This window comes from Pteropus vampyrus, unplaced genomic scaffold (assembly GCF_000151845.1).
Source record: "Pteropus vampyrus isolate Shadow unplaced genomic scaffold, Pvam_2.0 Scaffold49, whole genome shotgun sequence".
NCBI classification, from domain to species: Eukaryota; Metazoa; Chordata; class Mammalia; order Chiroptera; family Pteropodidae; genus Pteropus; species Pteropus vampyrus.
Window position 1 is genome coordinate 5,801,992 of NW_011888830.1, and position 22,528 is coordinate 5,824,519.

A 22,528-nucleotide genomic window follows, 5' to 3' on the forward strand; every position below is an offset into this window, starting at 1 on the left:
ATGTTTAAATCAATGAATTCATAACCACATAAAAATGCAACTAGTACTTTTTGTAGGTGACAAATCATTTTGTTAACTTGAGAACTGAATATATAAAAGAAATCAAGCATTTATCCTGCCTTTTATTTTATATGGACTATCTCACTGAAGTAACCAAACAGTACATGAGGGAGAATATCTCCTTATAAAATAATTTCAATATGTAATCAAAAGTCAGTGTAGAGGCTACTTTTGGAGAGAGGAGGCAGCTGTGATTGGGGCCAGGCAAAATAACTCAATAGATCATTTCAGTTTCTTGGTTCTAAACCTCTAAGACTGCTTTCAAAATAGGTAGAACCTTTCAGTTTAAAAACGTCAGCATTAGTAATGCCTGGTCTGGGATGTGGAACTCTGAGCAGGTGTATGTATTAGAAGAGGTATTATGATTTTCAACAATGTATTCTGGAAAGTTCTCAATGAAAAGATGACATACGAATAAAGACCTGAAGAAAGCAAGGAAGCAAGCAGCAAGGCAGAAAACACACACACACACACACACACACACACACGCATATATGCACACATATACTGCAAAGGCCCTGGTGTCGACCTCACCAAGACTCAGGCTACCTAACTTAGAAGAGAAAGAACATAATTTTTAGAAGCCCTGTGCATGCCCAATTATTATCCATACTTGTTTGATACAAGACTAATTAAGAAAAAATAAGAGCAGATACCTGGAGAGTCCTACAAAGCTGGCTTTAAAACTTGACCCTGCCGCATAAGAAGCGCATGACCTTAGACAATTACGTAACTTATCTGGGCCTTGGTTCTTCCTCTAAAACGAGGACATCACGCCTCCCTCGCAGCGTGGCTGTAAGAATGACAGAAAAGCTGCCTAAGACGCAGAAAGCAGCGACTGTGCCACCTGGCGGCTCTCGCAGGAAGCTGATTCTTTCCCAGCCGTGACCGCAGTGACTCCGGGCCAGCCCCACTCACACGGCAGACAGCGTGTCAACTGTGGCCTCTGTCTGAAATCGGATGACACCGAGCCTTCAAAATCAAGCACTGTCTGAAGGTGCTGTAGGTCAAAGTTGTATTAAAATTTTTTATTTCTTATTTAAAAAAAATTTTTTTTTAGGCGAGGTAACCCTTGGTTGACCTCACAGATTGCGAGGACCTTGTCAGTTTACAATCCCTTATTTTTTATTTTTTTTTTTTACACCTACAGCACCTGGTCTTCGTAGGTGGCCTCCCATCCAAGTACTAACCAGGCCCGACCCTGCTTAGCTTCCGAGATCAGACGGGATCGGGCGTGTTCAGGGTGGCATGGCCGTAGATGGTCAAAGCTGGATTAAAACAAACCGTGAGAGACTCTCCGTGCTTACACTGGCGTTCTGCTGAGTCATACTTCTTGGGCTATGAGGGCCTGGGCAGTTTTGGTCAGACAGCACTGTCAATAAAAGACACGCTTATGAGATCTGCTTATGAGATAAATAACAAAACCTATTTCGCGATTTGGGGAGGCAGGACAGAGCACTGAATTCTCGCTCCCTCCCTGTCTGAGGACACCCAGCTTTCCACTTCACTCCACTCTGAAGACACTGCTGTCGGACAGGTAGCAGAGGCCCGGGCATAGCTCTGTGAGCACGTCCTCATGCTTCTGCTCATGATCTAAAAAAAAAAACTCGAACAAACAAAAATGGAAAACAAACAAACAAACCTGTCACGTGCCCATGGATTGGATGACGACGACGATGTGACAATTAAAACAGTAGCTGCTAACAAGCACTGTGTTCCAGGCTGCTCTAAGTGCATTGTGCGTATTAAACACAACATCCCTAAAGTAAGTTCTGGTTAACAATAGACATACCTTTGAGGGTGTAAACAAACAGAAAGACAGAACTCGGCGAGGTGACTAAGACGCCGCCCAGCGTGAGGCAGCTGGGCATTCGGGAGCCGACGTCAGAGCCTTCCGACTCCGCGTGTGGCCTGCGGGTCTGCACCCCACTCACGCGACAAAGCCTGGAGTCTTCCCAACCGGTCGGCAATGACCAGAACTCATGGAAAACGAGTGAAGTAAACATCCAAGAATACACCAACCATGTCAACGGTAACTGTAGCCTGGCTGACTTAAGTGCCTGTCGTACAGGGGATTCTAAAGCAGCGAGTGCCAGGAAGAAAAACTAAATAAACAATTCGGCGACAGAACCAGAATCTAAGTCCAAATTTTACAAGACTACTAGAAATCGCTTGTAATATCAACTCATTTCTTTATGATTTGTAAACCAGTGGTTTCAGAATAAAGATGAGGATTTTGCTTGTCTACTATTAAAATTCTTCGGGAAAGAATTACTATTTTGAAAGAGTAGTTCTCTCACGATGGGACAGGATGGAAGGGAGAGGAATGTGATTTCACGTCTCCATCTGTAATGCAACCGAACTCAAAAGTTAATATGCTACTGAAGCCTTCCAACCCTATGTGTAGTCTGTCAACCCCACTAATCCTTAAATTCCACGCTCACCTACTCCTACCCCCTCGAAAATAATTCAGCTGACAAACAGATAAAGTTTCTGAGAAATGTCTAAGGTTGGTAGAAAAAAAAAAACAACTTCAGAAACGTTGAAAAGAACCCTGGTGTGTGACACAGCTGAAAATCAGAGTATTCCCCGAATGAATTCAGAGAGCTAACAGTTTCATAACTTCTCTAATTTTCTCCTACCTTTTTCTTTCTTAACCCTAACAAAACATCACTTAAGATACTGAGGTAAATAATCATGTAAAAAAGCTAAGAGAAAGCCAAGAGCTTTTCTCAGATGATATTTATACCCGTGTGAAAGAAAAAAGTCATTATTTCCCTTAAATCAAAATACAATTACCCTTTCATGAAATAACTCACAAATAGGATGAAGAATTCAGGCAACATAAAATCAAAATGCCTTTTAAAACTTCAGACCAAGTCTGAGTAGAGTCCTGTGACAGTCCACCCAATAACACACGATCCAGTGTCCACTTTCATGTCCCAAAGACTGGCCGGCACCGCGCCCGACTCTCTGGGGGTACCGATTGCTATTCGCCAGGCACTCTGCCAATTCCTCCTCCAGTTCCAAAGAACTTTCTCTTAGATGTCTCGTCTAAGAGAGCAGCGCGGGGAGGCAGTTCTAACTTGCTAAGGGGACAAAACGATGTACCTGTGGCAGGGGAGACAGTTTCGGAAAGATAAGTTTCTTTCAGTGGCCTGCCGAAGACCCTGCGTTTTAATTCGGTTAATCTTTGTTTTCTTTTTTTCGTTTTTCTTACTTTCACATTCATTTATTTGAGGCATCGGCATGACTACCCAAACACTATCTTCTTAGAAACAAAGTGCTTACTTGCACTGATTATTATTCAAACAGAGGAGTGAATGTGATTCCATTAAGAAGAAAATTCAAAAGAAATTTTAGACCATTAACTAGGGAATTTATAGTTTTCAAGATACTCTTTTGTGACAGAACTATATTATCATTATCATAATATTCAAAGCTAAGAGTTCTAGATGGTTCTCTTGGTTTTATGGTCTTCATTGTGTATAGACAGATGTCCTCGAGAAACTTATCTGAGGCTGAGGTCACTAGTTTTGTGGAAGGATTCGTCACTTTACAAAAGATTTGGGGCAAGCGTCCTTCAAGTAGGGAGCATTTTGGCTTTCTTTTAGTCTTTATTTTTAAAAATCTGAGTAATATCAACTTTTTTAGATATATATTTACTGCAAAAAGGGAGATCCGCCCAGTGGTGTGCTGGAGTAGGTGTACGATTTAAAATTAAATCTTATAAGCTTACCAATGAATTACATACAAACAAAAGTAATGAATGCTTAGAATTCATCACTCCTAATCACATTATTCTTTTGGTTATTTACATCTATTGTATCTGTATGGTGAAAACACTAGATAATAATGTAAGTCACCAGTTCTCTTCCCAAGATGTCACTGCGTTCAGTGACATCGCGTTGATGCTTGGAATTGGTCACGATGGGAATATTTACATCATAGAAATGGGCAAATGCTACAAAACAGAATGACTTGCTGTTTTGTTGAATGTCTAGACAATAAAGTGGTGGAGAACATGTTAAAAATGCAGATTAAATTTAAAAGTGTGTCATGTCTATAGACAATCCATTGTAAACAGCACAAAAAAAGAGAAAGTATTCTTCTAGTATTCAAAAACCAGTATCCAGCTCAGAAAAGAACTCACTCATATTATGAATGGGTGAAATTTCAACATACATATTGGTTGTTTCACTTCTGCCTTCCTCATTAACATAAGGGAAAATATTAACCGCCATTCATGTTGAAACTATACTCATCTGTCAGTTGCAACTGTGGTTTGGTCATGGACATGAGAGTTTAGCAAAAATCAAGACCATTCGTTGCAAATCAGTTACCTATATGGAATTTACAATAGAGAATGTTGTTTAGTTGTTATTATTATTATTATTTGTAATGTATATCATGCATTTTTATGCTAGTAAAATTTAAAATAAACTTGTAAATGCACATATATGCTTCCTTCCTCCCTTCGTTTTCTGAGAAGCAGTTCTGAGACGTGTGTCAGGACACTAGTGAGTGGGACCCTCTTTAAGTTGGCTTGTGGGTCCTTCTGACACGGCCCTCGCCGTCTGCCAGCTTTCTTGCTATCTAGTATGACAAAACAGTATGTAAATGAATGGGCGCAGCTGCGTTCCAATAAAATTTTATTTATTAAATAAGGCTGCTGGCCAGGAATAGTTTGTCGACTGGTTTAAACTTACGTAAAACAGGGAAGACGTGCTAGAACTCCCCTTGTTTGCCAACTATGTGAGCGACTGAGCTGAACCACATGTAACAGTTTTAGAATGTTGGAAGAATGGTTTTTCATTTTTTGGTACTATTTACCATGGAATGGCTACAGGTACTGCACATTTTGAGGTTTAATCTATATTTTCAACATTTTTCACTATCACTTTCTTAAGTCTAGACAATCAGAAAAAAACAAAAAACAAAACAAAACAAAAAAAAACAAAAAAACTATAAATCAAGCCCTGATCTGTGGCATTTGCCCATTTCTGTGACATAAGCGCTCCCGCCATGGCTGATTTCCAGTTACCAACGCGACGTGCCTGCCTGTGGAACTGGGAGATGTAGGCAGCATGCAGTTACACGGTATTCCTACATACAGACAGACACAACAAATGTAACCTCCAAAATAAATAACTAGGATGTGATGAGTTTTGAGTACCTATGTTTTTAATGTAATTTATGTAATTGTTAAGTCTACATGATTTAATTTTTTAATAAAAGCTGTGTTTAACCAATCCACAAACTTTCTGAATATTTAACAATATTTAATATTTGGCTCTCACAGCCAGCTCCAGCATACCGCTCACTGGTCCAAGATGTCAAAGATGGGACAGTATGAACACCAAAAAGGATAATAATGACTGCGATGGATTGACATCCATCAAATTTGTTTAAATCTACGAGTTCCTAATGATACTTAGAAAAACACATGCACAACTAGTTGGCAATGCTGAAAGAATCTAGCAAACCGATTAATTGCTTTGAAAACTGACGAAGAAACTAGATCAAACATTTATCCAGCCTTTTGTAATATAAACCGTACCACTATGTAACCAAATAGTAGATGAAGGGAAATTTTTCTTTATAGAGAAACACAGTAGCTAATAAAAGAAGGAGGAAGGGTAGAATTGGACTGTCACTATTTTGCAACTTTTGTTGACGTTGACTTCATGATTCCATGTTTGCTAAAATCACTCACACACACACACACAATGACATTATGTATCCCTTGATGGAATTACACATCTCCAGCTATGAAATAGTGTTGCCAAACAGTTGAAAGTGACAATAATCAAGCTTTTCCATCCAGCTCCAAATTTGCAAGATACACAGAGGACCATGTAAAACAAAACCATTATGATGCTATAAGCAAAATTCAAACTATGAAAAACTCTACAGGACAAACAACATAGTTTCTTCAACAAATATGCAAATACAGAAGGGGAAGAGAGGGAAGGAGTGGGAAGGGGAGGGGGAGAGGGAGAGAGAGGTAGGGATATCGACCAACCACAGTGTGTTATTTGGATCCTGATTCACACAAAAAGGAAATAATAAACCAATAAACATTTAAGAGACAATTAAAATTTTGAAAAAAAGACTTGTGATTTGATGATATTAAAGAATTATAAATTTTGACGATGTGATAATACTAATGTAGTTGTAAAAATAGTTATCTTTCAGAGATACGTACTGAGACATTTATGGACAAGATAGTATGGTACCAAGGATTTTCTTCAAAAACAATATGATAGGGAGAAGCGAATGGGGATATGGGTGACGCAAGCATGGCCATGAGTGGAACTGTTGAGGCTGGGTGACGGACACATGTAAGGTAATTTTCCCAGCCTGTTTACTTTAGTGTTTGAAATTTTTCTAACTAAAAATGTTTTTCTATATGAAAACGCTTCGAGAGCTCTCCATTCCACTGAGAGTGAGAGGCTGGCTCCCACCACAATGCCTCCACTTATGTAACACCTGACCTCCTCTGTGACACTCAGCCCGCGATCCCCACTCTGCTCCAGTCACGCGGACCCCCGTGTCACACACACCGCCATGTGTGGTTTTTTTTTGGGGGCGGGGAGCAGGCTTTGCTTTCTCTGTCCCCAGATGTCTTACAAGGCTATCACCCTCCTCTCCTTTAAATCGTTGCTTAAATGTCCCTTTCTCAATGACATCTACCTGACGACCACATTTTTAACTGCAACTTTCTTCCCCAAATCCCAGCATTCCATTTCCCCTTTTTTCCTCATAGAACTTATCTCCTTCCAAAAATATTATATAATTTATTTCTTTGTTATGTTTATTATTTCCTGTCTATTCCACCCACTAAAGTGTAAACTCCACAAGGGGACAGATGTTCCTCCGTTTTGTTCACATATATATTTTTTCTGTGCTCCTAACAGTGCTTGGCACACACAACCAGAGATCAACAAATTGCGCTGAACGAATTAAATAAATAAGAAGTACCATAACACGAGTATGTACCAGGTACCAGAAGGACAGAGCGCATGACTAACATACAACTAACTTAGAAGGCTGGGGGGACTGGAAAATAAATCTGAAATCCACAAGCTAAAATTTTCTCTCTTATATACTAGAAAATATATTACAAGGCCGGTATTTTAAATTACGTCAATTTTTAGCTTCAAATTTACATATGGTATGGATTTTGCCTTCCACATTAGACTTCCCAAATTGACAGCATGAGTCGCCCTATCAAGTCCAAAATAAAATGAATGCGCTCATCCGTGAGAGCAAATCAATGCAGAGTGGTAACTGTCAAGTGTGCCTCTTAATTAAAACAGCGCAGAGTTAATCTACAGGTACGTCATTGAGAATAGGAAAAAAACAGAGTTTCGCAGTTACTGTTGGCTGAGCAATTGACTTTGGCCCATCAGAGAGGATTTATCAAGAGACGGGGATCCATGTTAAGCAAATCCTGTAATATGTCAATCAATGGTTCCCAGCCATTTCTAATAAATAATGCCCCCTTTTTAACATCGAAAGATTTCATGAACCCCTACAGCAATCGTTCTAATTCTGGTATATATTAATTAGGGAAATACATAATAACAAAAAACTATGAACTAAGCAATACTAAATGAATTTGTGTGTTATGAATAAAAACTGCTACACGCATTTAAAATACGGTTATATATACACACACAGACATATACATATTTAAGATTTTTTTGGACTTAGCCTATTTATAATGCTTAAGCAATACAAATTCACATATTCATTCAAAAACCCTAAGACTTTGCAGAAGTCCAAGATCTAAAGGATAAAACCAGTGGCATAGAGTAGCCAAAACCTTTCTATGGACCTTTGAACCTTTAAGATAATGCCTTGTAAATGGGAATATCACTTACGGTAATAGTATTTAAGCAGAAAATTAGCTCAATAAGTTATTTATCATCTTTACACCTCAAGTTGCTCAGGCATAGAATGAGGATGATAGTCCTTAACACATAGAGTTATCGCTAGGATTAAATGAATTATGTGTGTTATTGGATCTGTTGTTATGAGTTACTGGTCTGTGTGTGGCACCTAAGTCAGGGTATCTAAGTGTTGTTGTTTATGAGGTTTCATCAAATTCAGAACTTAGCCTCTTGTCTCTCAAGGTGTGGAATGTGTTATTCGTGATATGTGATATGTGACCACGTGTTATTTCTTCTCGTTATTAAAATGTAGAAAGGCAAAATTGAAAGAAAGTCTCAAAAAAAAAAAACTCTGCCATGAAACATCTGCTGAAATGTGTAATATCTGCTCAACTATAAACATGCATTTACCGACAGGCTCTAACGTCACAGTAGGTTAAATCCTACTCTGGCAGGCTCGACAATTACATAGTATTTGTAAGACTTACGAGATGTACCACAGAGATATGTAAAGGTACAGAATTTCATGCCACTCGTTTTGGTTTCCCAAAGCATTTTTCTGAATACCACAGAGGACAGTTCTAGCTATCCTTTCCTTCCTCACAAAGCCAGCCTTAATAAAAATGAATGCAACAACAACTCCATTTGAAGTTGAACTTTAAGAAATCCTTTAATGCAAAACTAAGTGTATCCCTGTTTCATATTTAACTTGTAATAGGATATCTAGCGGCTATCAAGGGACGTGGAAAGGTTTGTTAGTTGATGACGAGATGCCTGCTGAGCTGGGCTCCACACACAGGTAATACCCAATTGCAGACAAAATCTTCCGACCTACATCTCAGCCCCCTTTAAAGTTAATCTGAGCACACTGTACATGAAAGGAAATGAAAAGTGAGTTTTTCTCCTTTACTGTGGCACTGGGACTTCCTGAGTTTTTCACTCCAGCACTGATTGGTCCAGGACCACTATTTCTTTCTAACTATTCCCAATTGGGTCTGTCAAACATAATTAGGATTACACACTAAAAGAGAAGTGTTAAAATGTAATAATGCCATTAATTCTGACAAATATTTTTTTACTTTAACCTTCAATATATCAGGAAAAATAGCCATTACCATTTAACATCTAGGTCTAATGGAATCTCTATATTTTTAAGCCATTTTATTAATAATTTACAGAAGCGTGAATAAAAGAATAGTGAAAACAACTTTATTAGAAATTGTAGTAAGAATTTAAACATAGCGAACACTTTGAATCATGTAAATTTTGGTGTATAAGCATAAACTATGAAAAAATATTGTCACACATCCTTTTAGCAAAATGGGATGGTCTAGGTTCTTGTCATAAAAATATTATTACACGATTAAACTCTTCTCGTTGAATGACAAACTGGATGAGAAAGATACATTGTTTGTTTTTCCTGAGAAATATTGTTCACTTGTCAATTTTAAATTGACAAAAAAGGAACTGTCATTTGAAGACCCAGAGTTTGAGATTTCATTTATATGATCAATTTCTTCATCTTCATCATCATCATCATCATCATGAGGCCGAAATGTTTTGATCTCTTTGCATTTATATTTTGATTTCTCTAATAACTGTGAAACGTGTCAGTTTTCCTCTTTTCCATTTTAAGTAGAAAATTAAAAATTCTACATTTTCACTGTGTTCAAGGAAATCGAAAAGTAAACTAAAACGATGATGCTTATGGTCTTTAATATATTCTTGAAATACAATATAATACTCTGGTCACACAATTAGAAAAATGAAGGATGACAATTTATTTCACTATTGGATCGTCCTTACCTGGAAGATTTTGTCATTCTTCCATCTGATTATTTTAGTCTTTTATTTTTTAAGCAAAGTTGGCAACAATTGATGAGTGATGATGACTAATAATTAAATTATTCTTATGATGATAAAATACCAAAATGTTCTAAGATACAGGAAAATATGATTCATTAGATCCCATAATGTAACCCAGATTTATAAAAAGGGTCAACAGAATCCAATGGTAATAACAAGATAGAGTGCATTTTATTCAATAAAAAATGTAAATGTTCTCTTTGTATTTTGAAGGCCTTTAAGAAAAAATAAAAATCATAAAATGCCAATGCTTTCAATATAAGAACTGCTTAAAAATAAACAAAAACAAAAACTAGGAGCCCATGGATTCTAACAATACTCCAAGGGGTTAAGAACACTTTTAATCAAATGATGCCAAATGTTAGTACCAGAAAAATTTAAAAGAAAAAATGCAAATAAAATCATCTATTAAATTAGAAATATTGTTTTAAATGAAAAGAGGGAATAAAATGAGTATTTTGCAGTACTAGTGGTACTGTCGATTAAAACTATAATTGAACTATGTTAAAATCAGCTTGTGTGTATGCGTCTGTGTGCTCACATGCACACACACTTGGAAGACTGTATCACAATAACGATAGTTGTTATATTCCAGTGGGAGATTTGTTCAGTTCCCAAATTTCAGCTAAGAAATTTAAAACAAAATGTCCCCCTCAAAATGTGTTTAATCTGAGTTTGCAAAACACACACACACACACACACACACACACACACACACACACACACACACACACACACACACTTTGAAATTCAATTCCGTGAGACTGCCAGGATATTGGTATAATCATACATTCATCATGGCATCATAAGATGATACAATTCTTTTGGAAAGCAATGTGTAATAGATGTCAAAAGCCATAAATGTGTTTATATCTTTGACCTGAAAACTCGCACCCTGGGAATTTATCATCAAGAAAATATAAAAAAGAAAAAGATGCACAAAGATATTCGATACAACACTATAATGTTTAAGCACATTTAAAGTGTCTAAAAATAAGAGAATAGCTAAATAAATTACAACATGTTCTTATTTTCTTTTTTTTAATCATTATTATTTATGTCTACAGCAGCTGGTCTTCCTAGGTGGTCTCCCATCTAAGTACTAACCAGGCCGACCCTGCTTAGCTTCTGAGATCAGACATGGGGCTTGTTCAGGGTGGCATGGCCGTAGACCATGGACCATGGCTCCACAGGGGCGCAAACGAAGGACCTTTTGCATGTAAAGCAGATGTGCTAAGCGCTACACTATAGAACCACGTCCAGCATATTCTTTAAAAATAGTAAATATAAAATACATAGGAACAATGAAAACACAACAAAAATGTTAAGATTAAAAACTGGAACATAATGTTAAATACAAAGAGTAAAAGAAAATTGTATTAACTATTTCAATAAACCAAATACTGTCTTCATAAACAAAAAAGGAACGGGTGCCCTAAAAACTAAGAAAAACTGTTATGGAGGAATGGGGAAAATATATGCATTTTTAAGATATCTTCTAATGGGACTTTGAAAATAATGTTTAAAATCAAAACTGGAAAAGTAGATACGAATGAATAATAATTTCAAATTTTTTAAAAGAAAATCTAGAGTTTCAGAAAGGATAACATAAGACTTTTGCTAAATGACAAGAGTTTCCTTAAGGAAAATAAATATTAAATATATTCATATGTAACTGCTCTAACCAAGTTCCAGAGAAGTTAAGTTATTAACGAAATTGTTATTATTCTTTCGAAAACAAGCCATCAGTGCTTTAAATTGTATGCTTTTTCTTAAGACTTTGAAAACATTTTGGGGCATTTAACTGGATATTCATTAACACTAACAGAAAAGGAAAGAGTGCCACCTACTGAACTGCGATCACTTCCACATTAAAAAAGAAATCAATTTTCATATCTACACTTCCGAGTTTCAAGTCTCCTGAAAGAAACTGGGTGATAACTAAATATTACTAACTAGCAGAGTATTTTAAACATTACATTTTTACTATGTAAAAATTGATACTTGATAAAAACAAATTGTAAATTTAAACCTAGTCTGATCATGTGAGGGAGAAATAATCAATTTAGAGTGTTGACTGTGCACATGGCAATGTATTAGAATGAAACGTCAACAATTAATCAACACTGTGACATAACATCACAGCGCTCACAGGGAGGAAGGGAGAGAGAGAGAGAATTGCTACTTTCCTGGGGTAAAATTAGATGCAAATAACTACACTTAAATATTATCTAAAATAAAAATTCTTAAATACATCTAAGGGTTAGAAAAAGACATGGATGGACCTAGAGGTTATTATGCTGAGTGAAATAAGTCAGAGAAAGATAAATACCATATGATTTCACTTACATGCAAAATCTAAGAACCAAAGGAACAAACTAAATGAAAACAGATTCACAGATACAAGAATGATCTGGTAACTGCCAGAGGGGAGGGGGTTTGGGGGGCTGGGAGAAAGGGGTGAAGGGATGCAGAAGTATAAATGAGTAGTTACGAAACAGTCACGGGGACGCAGGGGACAGCACAGGGAATGCAGTCGACAGTGATGAGTTGGCTGTGCGCAGAGCCAGATGGATGCAGAATCATCGGGGGGTCGTTTCACAAACTACACAAACGTCTAACCAGTGAAACTGTACACCTGAAACTTACAGTGATCCGTTAAACTGAAGTCCATCTCCAAAACACAATGGAAGAGACAGAAATTTGAGAGATAATTGCAAAGCTCTGGCCAAGGCAACGTGCCTACTCGCATACATCTTCATTCTACTTCTCTCAAAGCTGATCAGGGTTATAGATTCTGAGTTGTGCTATGATCTTTGGCCTGAGCGGACGCACCGGCAGCGGCCGGAAGTGCTGTTTACCGGGGCAGTGGGCCAGCACTCACCTAACTGGGGTGCGGGCGGACTCCCTGAGCAGAGGGCCGCGTCCACTCTGCGCCCTAGCACGCCGCACGCCCCATCTGGATCTCCTCATTAGGAATACCTGGTGGGTGTCATCACGAATGTGCTGTGTCTTCTCCGGATGTAGCGGCATGACCACCATTACGTGTGGTGCTGAGTGTCAGGAACAAGTCGTAAAGTAGGCCGGCTCCCAGAAGACCATATCAAACACCAATAATAGTAGGTAACAGTGATCTCATTCAGTTATAATATAACCCCACGGAGGCTGTCATCCCCATTTTACAAGTGAGGGAACTGGGGCTAGGGACAGGAAAGAACAGGCACACGACAGTTGGGAGAAAAAAAAAAAAAAGGCTTTAAATTGTCCTATTTCAGCTACAAATTTTTGGTAGTCAAACATCACATTACTAAAAGGAACGTGAGGCTTCACTGCACAAATGTTACATATAACTTTAAGCCCTAAACTAATAAACGAAAGGCTGATGTTTCCTCTTTTATAACAAAACTAATGTTAGGTGTTTTTAAGTAATTTCTGTTCTAAGAACACAAGGAACACTAAGTCAGTATCCTACCATTGATGAGCAGGGACATCTTCAAATAAACGCACTGCTCCCTGAGGCCAATGAAAGGAGAGACAGACAGACAGACAGACAGACACACACACACACACGCACACACACACACGGATCACGCTGCCTGGCAGAGAGCGGGCCCTCTCTAAGTAAACTAGTAATAACAGCCACAGTAAGCAAACCGGCCTTTTTAAAGCAAAGTGCCCTTACCAAGCAACAAAGTCTGCCTGTGTCCCAGGTTCAGGCCAGATTCTGTAATCGTGAACTCTACCTGATCCCTGTTTTTAAAAAAGAAATAAAAGGTTACGCTAGATCACCACACGGGGGATGTAAGGTGTGTTCTAAATCTTACCTCCAGAGCAGGCTGCTCTGTTTCAGACCTGGATATTTCGATATTTAGATTAGCTACCCTAACTGCTCACCGAACCTTAGCTCTTCTCTCTGTCATACTCTCTGGAACTTCTCTATCACCAAACCCTGGCCAGTCAGCACCCCCACATCTGCTCCTTCCTCTGCATCATTCCCCGCAGTCAAAACTGGCTCCATCTTCTCTCCCTGGGCAACCGCAATAAGCTCTGTCAACACTTCCAGTGGTCCCCTCCCAAGTCCACTGCGCCCATAACCCCCAGAATTTACTAATCTTGTCATCTTATCCTGGCTATTTAAAAATTAGCCATTGATTCCCTCATTCCTTATAGCATAAAAGGTATATATTCCATGTTATAATTTGAAATCACATGTAAATATCAGTCTAATCTCTTTTTCCATATAGATTGGAAGTTCTAGGGAGGCAAAGACTGTCCTTTCTTTGTGTCCACCTCTGCATCCCTGGAAATAAGCTGTGTGCCTGGCATACAGTAGGTTCTCCATAGCTACTGGATGAATGAATGAAAAAATAATTTAGAATTTCCCTTCAGCACTAATGGGACAAGATCAGTATATAACCACTGTAAATGAAGCAAATAACGATATTATTTTATCTGAAATAGGAAAGCTCTATGTAGGCATAGCAGGTAATTAGTTAAGTAAAATGCAATTACTGCGCTGTCCCAGATAAGATTCAAATTCAGGAAAGCAAGACAAAATAAATCCTAACTTACAACAAAAGCACTAACTTTGGGGTATTATGCCAAGTCAGCCATGTAACGTTTATTGCCCTATTCCTCCTCGGCCTCCCTCACCCCCCGACACACACGTGGGAACTTTTCCAAGAAATATAATTGGATAACAGAAATGTTAAACTCCCAGAAAACTTAAAATTTGGAAAGAAATAACAAAATCTTTTTTCCTGATCTGGATACCTGGAAGGGGAAAATGACAAATTTGGTGGTCATGGTAAGTAAAGTATCAAAATACTTAATTTTTTTAAGGCATCTGATGTGATTACTTATTGACTTAGAAACATAAAAACTGTTTTACTATGACACTGAAAATGTGTTCTTATTTTTATAAATCCAGACAGATTAGAGGAAAGAAATTTCAGTAAAGAAGAGAATTTTGGCCAAGTCTACTATAAACCGCAGTTTAATAAATCTGTGCATGCTGGTAGTTTTACTCTCTATTTTGAAGTATACACGTCTACTTAATGAGCTAATTTTGGTAGTCTGAATGCAAAGCAAGAGATAATTCTATTTAAAATTTTTAAAATTTAATCTTTATGCTGTAGGGAAGAAACCATTTCTAAGGATAACAACAGGCAGAAAAAGTAACATGCGGAGAAGAATGGAATGAGATGTTATCAAAATATGATAAAAAAAAACTGCATTCAAGAAGTCAATTTCAAAGAAAAAGAAAAAAACGTGAAGGGTCACAAGATAAACTTTTCTGTTTTTATACCTACACTCAGAATAATACCAGGGTAATAAGTGGTGCAAAGGTTTCTGGGCTAAGATTAAGAAGCTGGGACTTGATGCCATCTCTGTCCCTTAACGGCTGTATAACTTTAGATCAGCTACTTTTTGAGGCTGCTTTCCTAACATTCTCAGCAAATTTCCCTAAAGACAGCAGTCGGAAACGTTCTCTCGTGTCTTGAATTTACATCTCAGGTAGAGTAATAGGCTTTGGGTTTTGTGTGAAAGGCGAAATGGAGAGTGAGTGTAGGATTTAAACAGAAAGCAAGATCAGCGTAAGTTCTGGAGACAGATGAAACCAATCGTTAGAACAAAACACATGAAGGTGAAGGTAGAGATACACATTTCACGGGCGCGCACGGGAGCGGGGCGAGGGAGGGAACCAGCCTGGGTGGAGACACGAGGCACAGAGCTCCTTCGGGGGAAACAAGCAAGGCAGCGATTCTGGCAGTTAAAACCAAAGCAGTGATGGGCGGGAAGATCACGTGTGAAAGCAGGCAGCTCTGGAGCTGACACGGAAACTTGTACTGAACGCCACAGGCCAGCCACCACAAGTCGGCCCTTGATGTCGTTTGAGACACAACCTTTAAGGCTCGGATGCTGGAGGATTGAGAAAAACAAACAACACAAAAGCCTCCGGGCAACTCCCTGGGGTACAGAGAGCCAACTCTGCCCAGACCCAGGCCCTCCCCGCATGGTCACGAGGGCCAAGCATCCCAGAGGACCACGGAAGGGGCTCGGCGGACTTTGGGGCGAGGGGGCATTCTGCGAGCCTGTCCACGGGGAAGACTGCTCAGTGAAGACCGGCCCGTCCGCCACTCCACCAGAAACATCCTGCCCAAGCAGAGATTTCCAACGACCAGAGAAAGAAAGGCCACAAGTGGGGAGGGCCGTCTTATTCATGTCCCCAGCCTCGGCTCCAGATCCTGGTGCAGGACTCGACGCGTAGCGGGCACCCTGCATGCCGCTAACCTGGAACCAGCTAACTCCTAATCCGGCTCTGCTCCCGACTCACAAGGACACGCGAGGCAAGTCACTGCACCCTTTTTTAAAAATCCCACTACTCCTTCTGCAAAACGGGAATGACAATAGCATCTGCTTTCATGGCCTGTTTCAAGATTAGACGAGATCATGCTTCTGAAAATACCATGTGATATCAAAGACAAATTACTGAAGGCTGCTTTTATATTTCTATTTTCAAATAAACACAAATACTAATATTTTAGTGAGTAAAAAGCAGTGCAAATTTCCTCATTAACATCCTTCTATTCATTTAGTAACTAATCTCTGTTGGAAGAATAAACATCGTTTCTCTAGAATAGTTAAAGCTATTTTTATTTTGAATGAAAAAAAGAAATGCTCTCCACAGGCATTTTTGGTTTTCCTTGAGGAAAAAGGGTAGTTTGCGATAACTGTAAGCAGAGAAAGCTAATAAAGTGTTTTATACTGTAAAATATACTTCTCATTTAAGTTTTTCATGGAAGATAAGGATAGTTCAGGTAAGAGATATGTAAGATTTTAACAAAGGGATCGATGCGGAAATATTTTAGACATTTTTAGGAAACAAAACTGGCAGAACTGTTTGTGGGGACTGAAAAAAGCAGAACGATTGAAGGAGTCAATGGCATTGCTCTCATTTCTCGCCGGGGTGAGTGGGTCTTAGACAGTGCTGCCAAAGGAAACAGGTAACAGGTGTGCTGAGGGCAAGCTGCCGTGTGCAGCGTCTGACATACTGATCTGGGGTGCTACGGAAAACGTGGAAACAGCCCACTGACAACTGGATAGAGAGTCTGAGGGGTGTGGTGGCATGGGGATGCAGTTTGGGGTCATCGGTATACGCACGGCAGCTGGAACCATGGCAATGGAGAAGATCACACACTGAAACTGTGTACCGTGGGAAAAGCAGGAGGTCGAGGATAAAATTTGGGGACCACCAACACTTTAGAGGTAGAAGAGCTACAGAAGACGAGCCCATGAAAGGCATAGAGAATGAATTAGTCACACAAGCAGAATTAAGAGAGTATGACGTCACGGAAGAAAAGCAGTTTCAAGGAGTGCCAACAGTGACAAACGCAAGAAGACGCAAGAAGATGCAGTAATGTAGTTTTTGGTGCTTCCCGAATTGCCACATAAAAATAGAGCAATTAACATAATGCAGTGACAAAGTCTATGCATCGATGCCAAAATGCAAGAGGGAGAGGACTAAGCACCGAGGGCCGCGAGACCGGAGTGTGACCCACCCGGGCAGGGGCGGCGGTCAGAAGCTAAGCGGAGACTGGCCGGAAGAGGGGAACCTTGAAAAGCCAGCCGGGGTCCATGGGATGCCTGGCGGGCCCTGCGGGGAGACGGGCTGAGGCTGAGTCAGGCCCCTGCCTTGAAGTGCAGCGCTGCTATTTTCTCCAGGACAGAGCCACCGAGAAGGACAGAGCCACCGGGAAGGACAGAGCCACTGGGAAGAGACCTGCTGGGGCAGGAATCACAAATGGGTAAGGAAGGAAAGCCAGCACTAAGGAAAGAGAAGCTCCAGGCCAAAGTGGCGGAAGAGAAGAGAGAGAAGCTCTCAGCAAGCGAGCTCGAACGTGACTCAAGGACGACGAAGAGGGGGCTCTGTGAAGTCAGACGAACGACCTGGGCTTCCTTCTAGATGTTCGGAAAAACTACACTCACACGCACAACTTCTGTAAGAACAGGGAGATTAGATATCAAAATCACACCCCTACAGACGAGGAAAGTACACGATGAACGCAAAAAAAAAAAAAAAAAAACAGATGAAAACTGTAACGTTCTATTTCACAATGGTCTAAAAGACATGACAAACAAACCAAAAGTAGAAAAACTCAGAAATGAGGTGACAGAACTCAAGAAAGTGGCTATATGATCTGACAGTGTGCATGGTACAATTACAGAAAACTGGGATAACCGGGTAACATAAGCAAAAAATAAATCTTTTTACCTGTGTCAATAATCACGAATGACCATGTCAATATTAATATTGATATCTAGGATATGGCAAATGCATAATTACAAAATGTTCTAGCATCTTCTTTATCTCTGGGAACTAGAATTCTTGTTGTGGACAAAAGTATCTGCTGATGTAATGTAAAAAGTAAAAACCTTATAGCCCTGAATTTGAATTGGAAATATCTATATGAACTCATGTGGTACCTTATTATCTATCCATCCACACACATCTATATGTGTAATTTTGAGTATACGTATTTATTTAATTATTGCCTAGAAACGATGACCGACCCAGTTGTAATAAGTACCCCAAGTGCCCAGACTGTGGATTTAAAATGCCATTTGCCAAGCCAGGGCTTCTTGGACAAATGACGGATCCCAGGTAGGACGAGAACACACATGATGAGCACAGAACGCTTTGGTATACCAGATCGCAGGGGCTCTCTGAGAGACCGCCAGCATCTTGTCAAAGTGACTCAGAAGCCAGCTTGAAGAAGCTGCCACTGGCCGAAGACGGGACATTCTCAGCTGCAAGGATAAAACTAGTCACCTACAGGCGACCAGGAATCAAGTCATTATCTTGAACACTGGAAATATAAAATGAAAGAAACAAGCGTTTCTCTTCCTTTCTCCCTGTGAATTGTATCACTAAGTAATTCAATAAGAGATGAGATAAAGGATTTCCTCATGGAACTAACTAAAGAATGAAATAAAAACAAAATGATGGAAAATCACTACTTTGCAACCTCTAATGAATTAATGGATCTAAGCGGTGAGCATGAGCATCGACGCTGCTCATGTCAAAGAAAGTGAAAGCCAGACGTCGGCGTCCTAGAGGCACATGACGCTGCACGCATCCTGCGAAAGTCCGGTCCAGCCTCGGGTCCTCGCTGCCAACGTGCAGGAAACACGCTGAACTGTACTGAGCGCCCGCCAGCCAAATCCAGGCTGTGGCGACCCTGTACATCGAGCCACCCAGATCCTTCAAGAGATACACTGGGAGAAAAAGGGACCTGGCAGGGGGAAGGGGTCGAGGAGTGGGGAGCTGTAGATCGAAACAGATCTAAAGACATGTAAAATAAAGACATGCTAAACTAAAGTGTCGTGGATACACAGTTGGCTGATAAAACTACAAAGCAAGGAAATAATCCCTATAAAGTTAGGACAGTGATTATTTTTGGAGGGAGGAGGGAGGGCACTGTGAGGGCGTTGGGCACATGCAGGGTCTTCTGGGATAGTTGGTAAAGTTTTATGTCTTAAACTAGGAGGTGGTGAAAAGGTATTTAATTTGCCTTCTAATAATTCACTAAACTATGTCTCCCCAAAAAGAGGATGTGTAAGGATAAAAACTTCCTTTAGCTCAGCCAATTAGGTAGTGATTGGTGATCTCGGAACTGTGCAGGAAGAGGGGTCAGAAGCCAGATCGCAGGTTGGGAAGCACATGGGAGGTGCCGAGGCAGACACGCACCTTGGTCTCCTTAGAGACACAGGCCATTAAAAGCTCTAGAAAGAGTTGCACCTGTTGAACACGGTTATTCTCGGGGAACGGGAACAGAATACAGTAGGCAAGAATTCCTCCTCGGCCATCTCCTCCGGCACCTCCGCACTCAAACAGCTGCTCCGTATAGAACCCGCCCAGCCATCCACGGGGCTGGCATTCCCTCGGGCCCCGAGCGTATTACTGACACTGTCTCGTAATCGCGACGTTCAGAAAAACTGTAATTACTCCGATTGTACAGTTACTTCACAAACGTACACTGTATTCAAATTCGATTATTCTTATTGTAGTTACTTCATGAATGTACATTGTATTTCAATCCAAAAGTAAATTCCTTAAAAACGAGGGAGGCAGAACAGCAAGAGAACTAACATTCATTGCTGTCCTGTTTTATATAAACGTCTTACAGTGCACTGAATCCTCACTTTCGCCCCTGTGGCAGGTATTATTATTATTATTATTTTTGTTGTGGTATAACAGACGTAACATATTGCAAAATGATCACCCCACTAAGTCCAGTGAACACCTTTCACCATAGTTACAAAAGTTTTTTTTCTTGTGATGAGAACTTTTAAGACCTACTCTCAACAATTTTCAAATACATAATACAATACTGTTAGCTGTAGTCGCCCTGCTGTCCATACATCCCAGGACATCTTTTAGAGCTAGAAGTTTCCATCTTTGGACGCCCTCACTCATTTCATCCACCCCCACCTCCAGCAACCACTAATCTGTTCTCTGGATCTATAAGCTTTTTCTTCTTCTTTTAACAATTATTTTTATTTATTATTATACCTATTTTACAGACAACGACTACGAGGTTCAGAAAGGTAAAGGAACTTGGTGAGACCGTCACTCGGTAACTGGCTGCGTCCCGCCTGAGCGGCTCCGTGGGGTTAAGCTCTTCCCGCCACGGCCCTCGGCCCGTCCGCCCTTCCGTTCCCACACTCACCCTCGCACAGACATTCGAATGCTTTTCTGACACGAACCAAGTTGAGGAATCGATAAGATGGTAGGCCCATGACAGCCCTTTGCTAATATTTTACGACCAAAGTTAGGCATGTCGCATGTGGCTCTTAAGGAAATTGAAGGAAAGTGAAGAACTTGGTGAACAGGTGTCGTTATTAAGGCCGTTCCGTCTATACCACACTTCGCTCCACTGACCAGACAACCCCGACCTTTCCAACACGCTGAGTCATGGGCAAAGAAATGCTAGACTATAACGAGTTATTACGTTGACTTGGGTGGCTCTATTAAAAAATGGTGACCACAGGACTGCATTTTATGTCCTTTTCCCTGAACAGGGAGAAAAGGTTTTGATAAGCATCCTATTAGGCTGCCTATCATTTAATGTGTCCTTATGAATCATACGCACCGCCTATGAATCAGCAAATTTCTATTCCTTAAAGGATATATAAGTGTTAGCTAAAAAAAAGAAGAGAGTGTTCAGGCTTATGTTATTTTCCTGTTATATGTTTATAATTTATATTGCATAAAAATTCAAATGAAATAAGATCTTCTTTGCTTCAAATATTCCAGAAGAGAAACTCAAAAATGTACTGCAGTAATTTCAGACAGAAGTCAGTATCTAAAATCACTAACGTGCGTTTCATATCCTTTACTACCCAGTACAAATCTGACATCTTAGTTACATTTCCTTGGGAGTATTTAAACATGATAACCATATCACTTTGAGAGAATTTTACTGTGTATTATCTGCACGCTATGAAAATAAAACAAGAAGGACTTGGTTAACTGGAGATCAAAGTCCTAGCCTTGGCTTTGAGTGGTGGCTCGTTAGAGCTTATTTGTAAAAACTAATTAAATAACTCTCTAAATGAATAAATGCAGGTTATTCATGGGGCCAAGATAAGCCTATGCACAAGTCAAGGATTAAGATTAACCCAGAAAAACCTAAACTTATTTTTATAAAGATTAATCTAATATCTATCTGAGTCCAAATTATTAAACAGGTCAGAACAAAAGATCAAAGAGTTTAACTGTTACATAGGAGGTATACTAGGAGACAGAAAGATATGCAAACCACAAAACAGATTTAGAAAGTTCCAGAGGGCAGAGAGAAAATGAGCTGAAGTTTTTTTAAACGGAGAAGACAGCAGTACCTGCCTCAATCTCATGCCACCCGATGATGTGCACGAGTCCGGGCTGGTGCACTTCGCCACTGCCCAATTCACTGATATAAAACTCAGGTCGCCTATCACTCCGAGAGCCACCGAGGCGCCGTCATTCACTCAGCAGCGCCTGGCCTTCAGGGTCCCCCTACGTGAAACCTTAGGTTTTCTTCCAGCTGTGGATGCCACTCAGGTTTTCTTAGCGCGATTCCAAATTGTGTGTACTTCTAAGTGCCTTTCGGCTAAAAATTTCAGAGCCACACAGATTATTCTTCAAGTACGAGAGGACATATCATGGAGTAACACGCGGCACGACTTCCATGAGGCTATCTAGGAAGCTTAGTAAATTGTATGTATCGACACTAGCAAACCGGGGAATTCCAGGCCTACGTGGCCTGTTGTTAAGAGAAAATGCAGTTCCCGTCAATCAGGACTCTTCCCAGGAAACCTGTCTTGAATGATGTTGATACTGAAATGCATCTGTTATGTTTTTAAAGTAAATAAATACGTGTTTAGAGAAGTCATAACAAATACGAGTTTCTAAGGTCACAAATGCTGACGTTAGAAAATGAGAGGTTTAAAGGGAATGACTTAATGTGTGTGTGGGGGGGGAGGTTAGAAACTGTAAGATTTCCTCAAGGAAAATAAAGGCTACGAATACAAATAAACCCGAAGGTGAGGAGGAGACAGACTTTCGGCAGTTACAAAGAGCTGGGGGGAGGGGGAACAGGGAGATGCTGTGTAATGGTTACAGAGCTGGAGAAGAGGAAAAAGTTCCGGAGAAGGGTGGC

The 22,528-nt window shown here is 40.0% G+C and overlaps 1 protein-coding gene and 1 non-coding gene across 2 annotated transcripts in view; both read right to left on the bottom strand.

Moving 5' to 3' along the window:
* TAF3 (TATA-box binding protein associated factor 3) overlaps positions 1-22,528 on the bottom strand; it is a 142,512-nt gene that overhangs the window by 114,062 nt on the left and 5,922 nt on the right. The gene's annotated exons all lie outside the window — the stretch shown is intronic.
* On the bottom strand, positions 1,202-1,320 carry LOC111739315. Its single transcript, XR_002780211.1, has one exon. It is a non-coding gene; the product is annotated as a 5S ribosomal RNA (ribosomal RNA).